Genomic DNA, 14,380 nt, shown 5'->3' on the forward strand with positions numbered 1-14,380 from the left:
CTCTCTGTCTTTGCCCAGTAGCTGATTCAGTTCCTGCAGATGCTACCAGCAGTAGACAACACTGACATGCACAACAGATTCCAATCAAACTCTTTATGGAGATTTATTCTGCCTATATAACACGTGTTTGACTGCAGTTTGGGTGTCAGGAATGAGTGTGTGAATCTCACTGCTGGTATCGAGTAGACTGTCTTTAAACATGAATAAATAACGTGTGCAGCCTGTCATGTGAAATGTGCGAGAAGAAGCTGAGAGTGTGCAAGGTCAACCTTTCAATCTTCCTCTTCTTTAACATCGCCTCCTGACAGAGCGCATGTGGTGAAACCCCTGCCCCAGTCGGGCGAGGACGCCTTTAAGAGCGACTTGCTACTTCTCACGCTTAATTGCTTGAGTGTGTGCATGTGTGTGTTCATACAGAATATTGTGCCTCCAGGATCTGCTTCTTCTCTTGTTTTAACTAAATCTATCACCTGTAAGTAGAGGGCAACACAAAAATATAACATTACTCTGGAAACCGGAGTGCATCAACACAAAATATGCAAAAGAGGAGAATTTCCTGAGAATTCGTTTAGGCGTCTGATTAGTTGTTTTTTTTTATTTATTTTTCCTAATTAGTCCTTAGTATTTACAGTAGACTAAAGGGAAACTTGATCTAACTTTCGCTTTTACATGACCAGTGTGTAGGATTTAGGGGTATATATTGTCAAAAATGGAACCTAATAATTCTGTTTTCTTTCATGTATAATAGCCAGAAAATAAGAATTGTTGCGTTTTTGTTACCTTAGAACGAGACATTTATATCTACATAGGGGGCGAGTCCTCTTTCATGGAGTCCCCCATGTTTCTACAGTAGCCTCGAACAGACCACCAAACACTGGCTTTAGGTATTTCCAGTAACATTGTTGTGTCAGCCACCATGAGGAGCAGTATTGGAATTGATTTGTAACATGAGATCACCTGGACCACGTGGGTTGGAGAGAAAGAGTCCTCTGTGGATAATTTTGCTCCCGATAAAAACCTCCTGAACATCTAAGTTATGAGAGAAAAAATGTGAGCACTGATTGGCAGGTGCTAGGCTAGTGGGCCATGTCTGACATGCTGAAGAGCATTGGAGAAACATTGTTTTTTATGTGAAACTGCTTGTTCAGTGTTTTTATCCGTTTCAATCACCGGGTCTATGTCTCATTGGATAGAAGGACACCTCTGTGGATAATTTGGCTCCTGGTAAAAACCTAAACAATAAAGGAATTATAACTGGGAGAAGTTTTAGCCTGTTGCAGTCTGCGATCCTCACCACTTGATGCGACTAAACCCCTGCAAATTTTACACGCTGCTGTTTTTAATCTTTTTTGATTTTAGATTTGAATCCAGTGCAGGACAAATTCTTAATGGAGGGGTTCAGTGTTTTGGAAAATGTGCTTATTTGTTTTCTTGCTGGAAGTTAGATGAGAAGATCAATACTTCTCTGATGTCTGTGCAGTAATAATGATGCTTTTATCGGTTATAGTAGCATAGCAGAAATCCTGGAAACAGGAGGAAACACTTAGCCTGACTCTGTCCAAAGTAACACAATCCACCCACCGGCACCTCTAAAGCTCACTCATTAACATACATCTTTTGTTTAATCTGTACAAAAACAAAAAAAAGTGTCAAAATGACACATTTTAGTCATGTGCTAGACTATTTTTTGGCCAAGATAATTTTGGTGTGAGGTTTTGAATATAAATTAGACAAAATTAGAACCTATTTTCATATCTAATGTGCCATTCCTCTTGCTGTGGATGCTCAGCATGGCTGAAAGAATGGGGTAAAGAGATCCCAAAGGTCACCTGATGCACTGGGATATTTCCCCTGCAGCATGCAGGCAAATGTGATGTAACCCTGCTGTGATTTATGGAAGGATCATGACCACAATTATATTTACCACAAGAAGCGTTCTTCTATCACGCTTCTGTCCCAAATGAGGCTCCTGAAAGAGCTATAAAACTGTCAAACATACGCTGATTTATGCTGAAATTCTGTTTTACCCCCTCCCGGCCATGTGTGCTGCTATGGGAGTGTGTGTGTGTGTGTGTGTGTGTGTGTGTGTGTGTGGGTGTGTCGGCTTTTGTGTTTTTTTTCCTTGTGTGCGCGCGTGTGTGTGTGTGTGAAGCAGCCACCTCCACAGATTTGTTAAGGGTCCAATTATGATGATGATTTGTTCCCTGCAATGGCTTTACTTGGATGACCTAATTTCCTCATTGAGTGTGGGGAGAGGAAAAAGAGAGATACTAGTCCTTTTTCTTCTCCTCCTTCTTCTCACTCCTTCCTCCCTTTTCTTTCTCTCTTCTTCTCTTTCTTCTTCTACTGCCATGACGCTGCAGTCATCCGCACAGTGACAAAACATCGCTGTCATGCATTCCAGCAGTGACAATGTAACACGGCCCCTTAAACCCTTGTCAGTCCCTCTACCACACACACACGCGTGCACCCCAACACGCACATCCTGCATGTCTCGTGGAAGAGTGATCTCGCCAGTGCAAAACACCGCTTTTTCACAATGACATTTCAAGGCTGCACGCATGCACGCATGCAGTGACAATTGACTGTCAGGGCTGAGCGACAGAAGCCTACAACAAACATTTGAAATGTGTCATGTGTTTCCGTACGCCTTTACACACATAACTCTATCTGCAGTCTCTTGACTTAAGCTTACAGAATCTATTTCCACCAGGAAGCACTGATCTTTTCCTCGCCCTTTCATTCATTTCAAGAAGACTTTTCCTTTCATTCGTTCTCCGTCCTCTTTCAACCTCGGGATTCTCACCCCTCACCCTGCTCAGCCTGGATGGGTCAGCTATTCACTTTATCTGCCTTTAGTCAGCTAACCAGCCACCCTGCTTCTCTCTTCCCCTCCCTTACACACACACACACACACACACACACACACACACACATTTCATTCCTGTCCAAGAAAATAAAACACTGTAACAAAGTGGAGATGAAACTTGGATAAGCACAGCGTAGCAGGAGTGTGTACAAGAGTGCGCGCTGCATGCATGTGTCATTGGCGGCGATTGCTTGTTTTACAAGGGGCAGAGGTGATGACAGGGTCGTCTGCCTTGCCAGGAACTCCCCCCGTAGCCACCACACTCTATATACACACACACCCTTAGCCCTATTCAAAGCCACTCACTCATGTGGTAATGTCTCTATTGTGACAGGCTGAACGCTTTATGGGCAACAGCTTGGTGCTGGCATTTGGGCAGAGGAATTAGTGTGTATATGGGCGTGTGCACGAATGTGTGAATCTGGCTCATCCGCTGTGGAATCTGACCATCTAGAGCTCGAAGAATTGAGAGCTCCTCTCCTCTGCTCCAGACCGAGCAGAGGAGCAGGACAGTAGATGGGAAGCAGAGAAAGTTTCAGGCACGGAGATTAAAGGACGAGACCGCACACACACACACACCACACACACACCACACACATCATTCCACCTCACTCCACTCTTACTTTCCTACCGCCAGCGTCTCAGTTAAGCAGGCAGAGCGATTCGTCATGTCAGAGAGCCCTGGTGCTGCCATACAACAAAAGGTGAAAGGGAGTGTGGGAAAGGGCTGGTGCACAAAGCCCTCCCTGCCCCCGTCTGTCTCCCTGTCTCCGCTGCATACCCAGGCCCGGGAGCCCCTTCAGCATCCCCCACCCTGTGGTCCTTAAGGCCCCCATCTGCAAAAACACAACCAATCAAAGCGTACTTGTTAATTTTGAGGTGCAGTATTCCGCAGCTCAAGGCACTAGAACCGCCAATAGCGAGGTTTGGATTTTGACTGTGGCCACCAATCCTTAAACATGAGGTCATAGATAGTGTGCAAGAAAATATCTCGACATCGTTTTCCCTGGAGCCCCCCAGAAAAAACCCTTTAGCTCAGTCCAGACAGCCATTGAGCCAGAGAGATAGAAGGAGGAAGAGACGGAGGGAGGGAGAGAGAGATAAAAACAGCTATTCAGGGAGGGAAATTCTGCCAGCTCTACCCACAAAAAGAGAGCAAGAAAGAGTGGGAGGATCTCCTTGAGACTGATACCAGCTATGTAGACAGAGCAGCAAACAAACAGACCGACAGATAGAAAGGCTGAGAGCGGAGGGTATTCACACCGTTCCAAGTGTCTTCTCATCTGGGCCTTGTGTTCCTCATTTTCTCTGGTTGCTAGCGACCAAATATTGGGGGTACACACACACACACACACTCACACTACACACACAGACTAACTGCTGACTCAAAAGGGAAGTGAATGTTGCCTGGCTGGCATATAGCTGAGCCCAGAGAAGGATGTTTACTGTAAGTCGGCTGGGGGAAGAGCAGTCAGTGTCTTACCGTCTCAGTCGTGTCCTTCTCAAACAGAGCAATGATTTGACAATCAATGAAAACTGACCTTGCCTTCCTGTATCACATTCCTACATGAGCTGACCTACTGGCCGATGATGTGAAAACAAATGCAGATTCCAGCCTCACTGCCTGAAGAAAATGCTGGCAAACCACATATGTGTTACATTTGTACTTTTTAAATATATAATGTAAGTGTTTCTAAAGTGACATAGTGTATGAGCTGACTTTGTCATTGGGAGAGGGAGGGGGTGGTGTATGGTGTGACACCTAGGTGAGATGACTGCCAAGCTGCACTGTTCAAGACCAACAAACAACACAGTGGTTGGTTTTTAAGCGAGTCATTTCTGAGTTTCCAGCGGTGTCTTAGCCACCGAATGTGATGTACTTTTGAGTGACCTGTTGCTGTTTGTCCACCAGGGATAGTGCCACAAAAGTAGTTGTTTTTAACCGAGACATGACTGCTTTTGATGTCTGGATTCTACCACAAAAGCAACTGTTTTCATCAAGACATTGCTCTCTGTCATGCCTTGATTATGCAGTGATTGTGCCACAAAAGCAGATGTTTTTATCAAGACATCGCTGCATTTCCTACAGGTGTTGTTGACATTTTAATGTTTTCACAATGTAATCACGTTCAAATTTAACATATCCGTGGTTTGCAGAAATGTACAATGCCAAAATGTTCCTGGTGTTTGGTTTGCAGATTCACTATGGGGAGGTTAAGTGAGGCGACAAATTAAACCACATCTGGGAACAAAATAAGGTGATCTGCAAAACATTTTATTTCCACAGAATGTGAAAAATATCTCTGTATCCTTTATGAAATTATCTTTAATGTGATAAGTACAAAAGGGAGCAGGTCTGGACATTTATGTCATTTGCTTCAGCCAGTGTCACATCACATCAATGATGTAAAAGAGAGGGATGGATGGATAGATAAAAGGAGGGATGGAGTTATCATGACGAATTGGAGTTTGCCCAAACAGTGACAGTCTGTTGGCAGAGAGAGGAGGGAGAGATGCCCAGCTCAGAGCTCAATCATTTCCTGCTTGCTCAGTGCCTTACATCGAGAGGCTGGCTGGGATCAAGGAGAATATGAATAGGGATTTAGGCTTCACTGTCATACATATGGATCACATAGAACTGCCGTCATCAGGTCTCCAGTCTCATTAGGATTTGTAGCTGCTGATGCCTCAGTGACAGTTAATCCTTGGTCCAATAATGTCTGAAACGGACACTGATAGACGAGTGAGACAGCTTTAATTATTCAGTCATTATTTCCTTGAATGAGAACAAAATTTGTTTGCTTTTCCTGCTATAGTGAAAAAGTCCTTTATGGAAAAAGGTCTACTTTGCCCAAATGAACCCTGTAGTGCTACTTCCTATTTTGTTTGAATCTATTGTCTACTTCCTTGAGTGTTTAAATTCTGACTGTGAAATTGATGCACTATGCAAGGCCCTTCAAATTGCCACACAACAACACAAAAAGGTTTGTCCATGGCATGTACAGCATATTCTAACAGTGCAATGCTTTTCATTTAACACACTGTTGGATTCACTACTGACTCTTCACCTGAGTAATGGTTGTCCAACAAGTCAGTTTACTAGTCAACAAATTTTGGCATTTTATGTTTCTGCAAACAACGGACATGTTACATTTGTATGTTCCTTACATATAATATCAATTTTTTAAGTGATTCGGTATGAGGTAACATTGTTATCAGATGGTGAAGTGGATGGTGGAAAGTAAGGCATTTATTGGAGATGCCTGCCAAGCACGACCAACAAACAACCAAACTAGCTGTTTTTAGTGCGTCATTGCTGTGTCCTTCAGTGGCTTTCGGCCATTATAAAGAGATGTTTTCAAGGACCTATTGCTTTGGCTGGGATAGTGCCATGAAAAGCGAATGTTTTTTTTTTTTTTTTTTACCAAGACATTGTTGCTTTTCCGGTGAGGATTGTGGCTAAAAAACAGGGTATTTTTCAAAACATGACAAAATACATGTCTTCCTAACAATAACCGAGTGTTTTTTTCTCCCCTAAACCTCATCACACTTTCATCACTTTTGTTGAAAGAAACGCAAATTTCCACATATCTGCTTCATAATAATGTACAAATGTAAGGTATCCATGATTTGCAGAACCGTACTGCCAACATCTATTCTGGGAATTGGCTTGGCTGCTAGTGTCTATAGGGAGTACCTACTCAGAGAATAACAAGTGCAAATTCACAATAATTTTAACCACATACTGTACACCCCTCTTTTGCAATGCCCCCTTTTAGCCTATTGCCTTTAACATAAACACACACCTTCACACACACATTCACTTGACCTGCATGCTAAATTTCAGCCTCCTAGGGCAAAAACTGTTGCTGCCAAAGGGTGGGGAAATTTTTTGGGGCGATCCTACTAACCAAGCAAACTGTTGAGCTGCTAGTTAGAACTAATAAATCAAAGTAAACAAAAGCAACTTAACTAAAACAAAATAAGATAAAATATCATTGGAATCATCAGTTTTAATTCAAATAATTCAAGATAAAAGTAGCACCTATGACAGAATAAAAGCTTGAGGCAAAGAAAATATTGGCCTCAGCTAATGTTTGGTAGTAGGGAGAAGGCTAAAGGTTTGTATTAAGTCACTTTTGTCTGCTAAAGGGCAGAAAATAGCAAAAGTAGCAGGCTACAGGAAATAATTGCATTTGCAGGTAACACAAAAGCAGCCAAATTTCCTGCTGTGCTCACTTAATTCAATAAAGCGAAGTGCGGGTGTGGAGGAAGTCTGTCTATTGGCAAAAATCAGTTTGAGCCTGACAAACCAAAAACAGTGAGCTCAAAGTGGCTGAAAGCTGCACAGACCCTTTCAACATTACGTCACATTTGATTCAAAGTTAAAGTATTTCTCAACTAAAAAAATAAACATTTTTTTCCAGGAAGTGTGGATTGTTCTTTCACCTTCCCCTAACACACACAAACACAATTATGTACACAGAGTAGATACACATGTTGGTGTGATTTGTCACCATCTCTCTTGGCACGGACAGGCCCGTGCTAATGGACGGACACTCTTTGTGTGCTAAACAAATTAGCTCCATTACGAAGAGACAGACAGCGAGGGTGAGAGACACGGATAGAGAGAGAGAGGCAAAGGTCCAAGATAAGGCATATAAAGGGAGATAAATGTAGCGAGAGGTAAACATAAAAAAGAACGAGGAGCAGGGAAGAGATTTATGCATGCTATACAATGAGTAAGAGGGAAGTCGTCTTATCAAACACAACTCTGTGTGTCTGAGTGTGTATGTGTGAACCGTGGCTAGACATCTAAGCGCTTCGAGCCCTCGTGAGAGAAGGTAAATGTGCATTATCGTCCATCCATCACTCACTCATTACTCATTCACTTACTTACTCTCAGACACACACATACACACATACACACGCGCGGAGCACATACATGAATGCTGATACGCCCTAATACGTGCACTTAACACCAGACTGGATGCAAGCGAGACACATTTATCTCCATGCAACTGTGTGGAAACGATACTGAGTGCATCTGCAAGTATGTGTGTGTGTGTGTGTGTGTGTGTGTGTGTGTGTGTGTGTGAGAATGTGATCCGGCAAGTTTCAGGTCAAAGCAATCCTCTCTCAAATGATTGGTTCATAATCTGATTGACAGACAGACTCTCTCCTCTCTCTCTGTCTTCTCCTCTCTTTCTTGTCGTTTATCATCCATTTTCATACTTTATTATCTCCCCCTCCTGATGTGTACATTCCTGTGTTTCTTTTACACCCTCTCACTTCACCTCCTTTCAATCCCCCTTTTTAACGTCATGTTTGTCCTCCCCTCCCCTTTGCTGCTCTCCATCCTCCCTCCATCCTGTCTCACTTCTGATGATATAAACACATCATTCCTTCTGCGCTGTGATCGCATTACCTGTGGTAACGCAGCTCATAACCACAGCACCTCCGCCATCTGGAAGCCTGTGTTTATGTGTGTGTGCATAAACTCCTTTATACGAATATATATGAAAACGAACCCTGTTTGATCAAAGTGAATGGAGCAAAAAGAGTTTCCACTCAGTGGCACTGTGGTGGCCTTGTTTCATCTGGAATTACTGCAGTCACATTAGAGTTGTATGAAGTGGAGGGTTGATGCTTTTCAGTGCTGACATGCTGCATCAGTACAGAGATATCATCCAGACCACCCAGTGAAATTGCAAACTTGATCACAGTTTCATAGAGTTCATCTCTGGTTTATTTAAAAGACCTGCATTCAGCTAAGATTAGTCAGAGCTCTTCAAACCTGAAATACGCCATTTAATCAAAAATCATTTTTGGAAAAAAAAAAAAAATTCACATTCAAAGGTGTATAAAAATAATCCACCCAGAAATGTCATGGTGGCAATGTCTCTGGTCTTTTTCCATTCATATTCTGTCAACTCTGTCATTTTCTCTATAAAAAAAAGTTTGAAAATGCTCAAAAAAATTACCTATTGGGCGTATGAGGCAAGGAACACCGTGGATAGGGCACCACATATTCACAACAGAAAGTAATTTTCAGTCACTTTGTCACCTAACCTGTATGTTTTTAGCCATGCTAGAGGCATGGCTCCAGGGATGGCAATGTTTGTCTATCACTTTCCAAACTGACTTAAGTGCTTTCAACCATGTGAATATAGCTCAAAAATGGCAAGAATCATCCAAGTAGGTCTATTTCAGCAAATATGCTGAACTTCTACATGAAGTTCTACATGTAGAAACAATATGAGATAAAGATTATTTTTACTTTATAGGCCAAAGTGCAGTCTGAACAGATGAGTTTTCAGTCTGTCACAGAAGATGGGAAGAATTTCTGCTGTCCTGCATTGTGCTAGGGAGGTCATCCCAACATTGTGGAGCCAGGTCAGCAATCACTTTCGATTTTATTTAGCAGTTGCCAGGCTCCTTTGTAGTGACGGGGTAGCAGGCCAGTTGACAGTAGCAGAGTGCAGTGGACGACCTGGGGCGTATGGAACGAAACTGTCATTTGTTCTTTCAATATCAGATTGAATCCATCTTGTCGGTCTTCTGGTTTCCCTTTTTGAATGATGAATACAGACTATGGATGGCTGCTGCTATGGAGCGTTATTTCATCTCAAGCAGGTGTAGAGCGTGACAGTAAGTTGGCTGTGGTCTTTGAGGTGTGAAGTGCAATTTTTTGGCTGAGACAAAGGCAGTGTGAGGCGATGCAACAGCCTTCAACGCAACCAGTTCTTTGATGTAGATCAAGTATGCATGCTTTTAGCCATTGTATGGGTAAAACTCGAAATTTAGTCTGGATCCTACATTTCCCTGAATTCAAAGAAATAGAGTTTTTGTTAAAGAAGCCTCACCCTGTCTAACCCACATCAAAAATCAGTGGATGCTCCTTTCAGAAATTGTCTTAGACATAAAACTTCAGAGGCAGAGTGAAGTGGAAGTGACCATACTGATACTGTGCAATGACAGACCCTCGCTCACAACACAGAGCAGGTATGAGCACTCAGAATTTTTTTATGTTTGTTTGTGCAGGTCTTCGGTTAAATGTCAAAGAAAAACTGATAAGGAGTTCAAAATGTGCTGGGCCTCTGCATCTATAAGGTCAAGGCCACCGTACCCCAATCAGACGGAGGGTGATCGATCTGTTTGTCCTCAATTAGAGAGCTTCCTTACCTCTGGCCTGCCAACCCCTGACCTTTTTATGGTTGTATATACAGTATGAAAATCAAGCACCTGCAGTGCGAGGCGCACACACACTTTAGAGGACGACAAAAAGGGAAAACACTTTACCAGAGTTTCCTTTGACATTATCAGAGAGATTTAATGATATGCTATAGGCCTCATTTAAACTCTTAGCAGCTGCTTGGGATCTATAGTGCCATGTCACTCAACAATCAATATCTCTCACACACACACACTCGTTCTCACACACGTACACACACCCTGGGAGGAATCTCTCTTATCGGGAAACATCAGATCAAGCAGATACACTTGAATAGCTATTGGGGCCAGATTGACTCACAGTGAGGGGACTCAGGATCAATGTTTTTGCTTGCAAGCCAAACTGATCCTGTTGTTGTATGAGTGTGTGTGTGTGTGTGTGTGTGCTTGCCTGCCCAACCAGCTGTCTGCTTATTCACGGCATATTAATATAAAGATGGCGATGGGGAGGATCAGAGGACAGACCGGCAGCCCCAGGACAGGCCGAGTGCGTCCGTGGAAGAGAGGCCCCTAGTCGAGCTCCCCCACCGGGCTCAGGAGACAAAGACAAGTGCCTGTGTTTCCAAACATGGGCCCCTCTCACCACCCAGAGGTCAGGAACTTAGAATAATCTAGCTCAAGCAGGAGGGACACACATGCACACACACACACACACACACACACACACTCATTTAGGCATTAAGGCTTTGATATGACCCTGCTTAACCCAACAGAGTAACGAATGGCAGGGTGTCACAGGGGGAAGAGAGCGCTTTAGGCAGAAAGTTTTGAAGGGTGGGGGGTCTACGTGGGCAGAAAGACAGAAAAGTGGTGGTGGCGGGGATAAAAAGGACAATCATGGGACATGTGCTTAACAAACAGAGATGTAGCGCATGCCCACTGAAAGACAGAGGCAAGGGAGAGAGATATGGACTGTATGATCAAAGCAGACAAATAACGAGCAAGATGAAGAGAGACCTTGCTGCAGTTGAGTCATGAATAGATTTACTGGTCTAAAAGGGACACATGCGCTTTGATCCACCTTTATTAATATTTCTCAAACACAGACTCATTTGAAATGCCACCACCAAAGGGAGACAAATGACTGACGACCAGACACAAAAATCAATCAGTGGATTCATCACTGCCCCTCAAAAGACACATGCGGTTTTTGAACACTTTTTTTTTCTTCTTGTAAAGCACAATATCAAACTTGTAGTCTTTATTTAAGCACTGTAGTGTCAAGAATGGGATGTGTAAATTATTCAAGGCCAGTTGACATTTTATCTCTTTAGCCTCAAAACCTTCTGTATTGCCATGAAGAGCTGAATAATGTCAGCTATAGCCTAGGGGTTGCTGTAGTTGTATTTTTGCCACTCTAGACTACTGGGCTAAATTTGGATGACTCTCTCAGAGGCTGTCAAGCCCACGGCTCCCCATTCACTCACTGCAGGGGAAGTGCGCCATCTAGTGCACCAGTATGAAGGTTCACAAAGGAAACTGAAAGTACAGAGGGTTAGATGCTTGTCGGGGAAGAGGGGATGCTAAAATTAAGAAGATTATCATTGTGGACTCTGACAGTAAGCGCCATGCTGTCTTATACATGTTTTTAAATCCCAATCAGATTCAGAGGAGCATCTGTATATAGTCTGTGTTTATTACAAACCATAATGTTATATACTTTATCATCTTTGGGAGTGGACAACATGAAAAATTGAGCAAGCTGTACAAAGAATATATCAACATGTATAGGTCAGAATTTCCCAAATGGATAAAAAGACAGCGATGGATATATGTCTTAATATAAATCCAGTTTCCACATTATTAGCTAGTTTAAAACAAATGCAGTTGAATACAACAGGTGAAGGTTATGATGTTTAGTTTTTGGTGAAAGTGTTCTGGACAGGTGTTGATTCAACTTTATGATCATTCTGGAGGCTGCAGTTTGTGGAGCTATTGAACGATATTCCATTATCTTCAATAATATAAATTGGGATGAAATACAGCCACTGACCATGTCTTCTCCTTAGGTGGTCGTCAATGCTGCAGAATCAAGCACAACATATCACAATAAGACAGTAAAGAGACCATTTTATAGGAGTGACATAAAAGCTTTTGATGAAAGCAAGTTATGATTCATCCCAGTTGCCAGATGAAAATGTTGGCTTTGTGTGTTTCTGCAAACCACAGATACATTTATATGTTTCATACGTATCATATCAATTTTTCTAAAGCAGCAGGGTTCAGATTACATTGATATGAGCTAATTTTGTCATCGGGAGGTGGAGGGATGGTGGATGCTGTTACATCTGGACAAGACTGCTGTCAACTATAGACCAATGCAGATAACTGTTTGTGACCAACAACAACCAGGTGTTAACTTTGTGAGATATCAGCAGGATTTCCAGCCTTGATTTTGCCGGTTGTTTTGAGCAAAAAATGATCTTTTTCCCAACTAAGGCTAAGTGGTTTTGTGCCTAAACATAACCACACATTGGGTTGGCAATTGCTTACTAACAGGTCCTTTGATGACCTCAGGTTTAAAGGGTCTATCCCTTCTATCTTTGGAGTATCTTTTGGGATGTTTTGTCTTGATTCACCTACATACAGATACCCAAAACACACAAACTTTGATTATGTGATTAGAGCCTGTGCACAAAGTGTAACAGAACTTAAAATGTTCGTAATTTATTCTGGAACTCACTGATCCTTTCACATCCCAAAATCTTGGAAAGACTGCAAGGACATCATCAGTTCTGTGTGGGTTGTGCACCAGGTCTTGTTGGAATGTTTCCATCTTGCAGAAACACTTTCTTCATTACTTGTGCGAACAAGGAATTATACAGCCTCTCTGCAGGCATCTCCTTCAAGCTGTTGAGTCATTTTAGCAGCTGCAGGTCACCTGTGCTTTGGTTGTGTTTGCTCAGGGCTTGATGCCAAAGGTGAATTAACAGGTCGCTGACTTCTCTTTGCGAGCTGGTACCCTTTTCATTCCCCAGTCAAAGTGTTATCAGCCCATTAAATGGCTGCTACCTGTAGTTTTAAGCCTCATAGATATGGGCCAGTGGTGACCTGCTGCATTTATTAGGTTCAAAAAGTAGTTATAAGCCCATTCAATAGCTGCTACCAGTTTGTTAGGTTTCACTTTTGCTTTCTTATGCTTAGGCACCAAAATGACATGGTTTGGCTGAGAAAGAGAACATTTTGGGTGTAAATATTGGTTTCACATACGACTTTAACCCCAGTCTCCAGGGTAAAAGTCCTGTGTTCCACCCATCCACCACACCGACCTATGCAGATGTTCTCACATATGGGAGAAAGTCCCATGAAAGTCCTTTTTTGGCAGAAAGTTATTTAATTGGAAAGTTATCTCCAGCAGAAAGTTTAATTTCCGAGTCTGACAATGGGCTGCTCAATCTAATAGTAGGTGTAGCAGGCCCCCACTTACCAACAGTATATCTGTGATGCTTATCACCACTGATGACAGCCATTTAAGGCAAAGTTTTAGCATCATAGCAGTGTTGTTGTGATACTGAACTCAAAACATGATTTTAAACCAAAAGGAAAAAAAAGAAATGTCAGTGCTGATCAGGGGCCAAATAGTAATCTTTACAAAAATATCAGTTACAGTAATTTTACAGACCTTCCATGTCGATATCTCATATACACACAAATCTAAACGATGTGCAATTTGATATACATCTGATAATGTAAGTATATTTGTAAGTCAAGAATTTTTTGCTTTGTGAGATACCAAAAATATACTTCCCCCTGACTTCTAGTTGGGATCCTTTTGTAAAATACAATCCAAAAGCCTGTATAAAGAGAAGTAGAAAGCAGTAGAAATGCCCTCAAAGTTCAGAGTTTCCTATTGAACTAAATATGCATAATTCAAATTGTTTTTTTTAACACAAACATTTCTGCTGCAAGGCAGTTGAAGACAACTATAGCCTTCTTTACTACACCCCATAAAGTTTGAAAACTAAATTTATTTAACTGCAACAAACATCATCATTTCAAAATGAGTGCTTTAGTACCTTTTAGAGTATAAGCCCACTCCACACCAACAGCACAAAGCAGCAACACAATAGCAAAGCACAGCCACTGCCTCCCTGCTAATCGACCCATTTTACCAAATCTGGGGAGAGGAGTTGACAATTTGCTGTCTATAATAGCACTGGCCAAAGGAGACAAGTTACTGAGGCGGTGAAAACCCACTCTGTCTGAAATGATCTTGCTGGATCAGCTGTGGCATTGCGCGCCTCCCAACCGTGAAGAACTGTGGGCCAAGCGCCGCTA

This window comes from Plectropomus leopardus, chromosome 12 (genome assembly GCF_026936395.1).
Source record: "Plectropomus leopardus strain MGB_pleo_1.0 chromosome 12, ASM2693639v1, whole genome shotgun sequence".
In the NCBI taxonomy this organism is placed as follows: Eukaryota; Metazoa; Chordata; class Actinopteri; order Perciformes; family Serranidae; genus Plectropomus; species Plectropomus leopardus.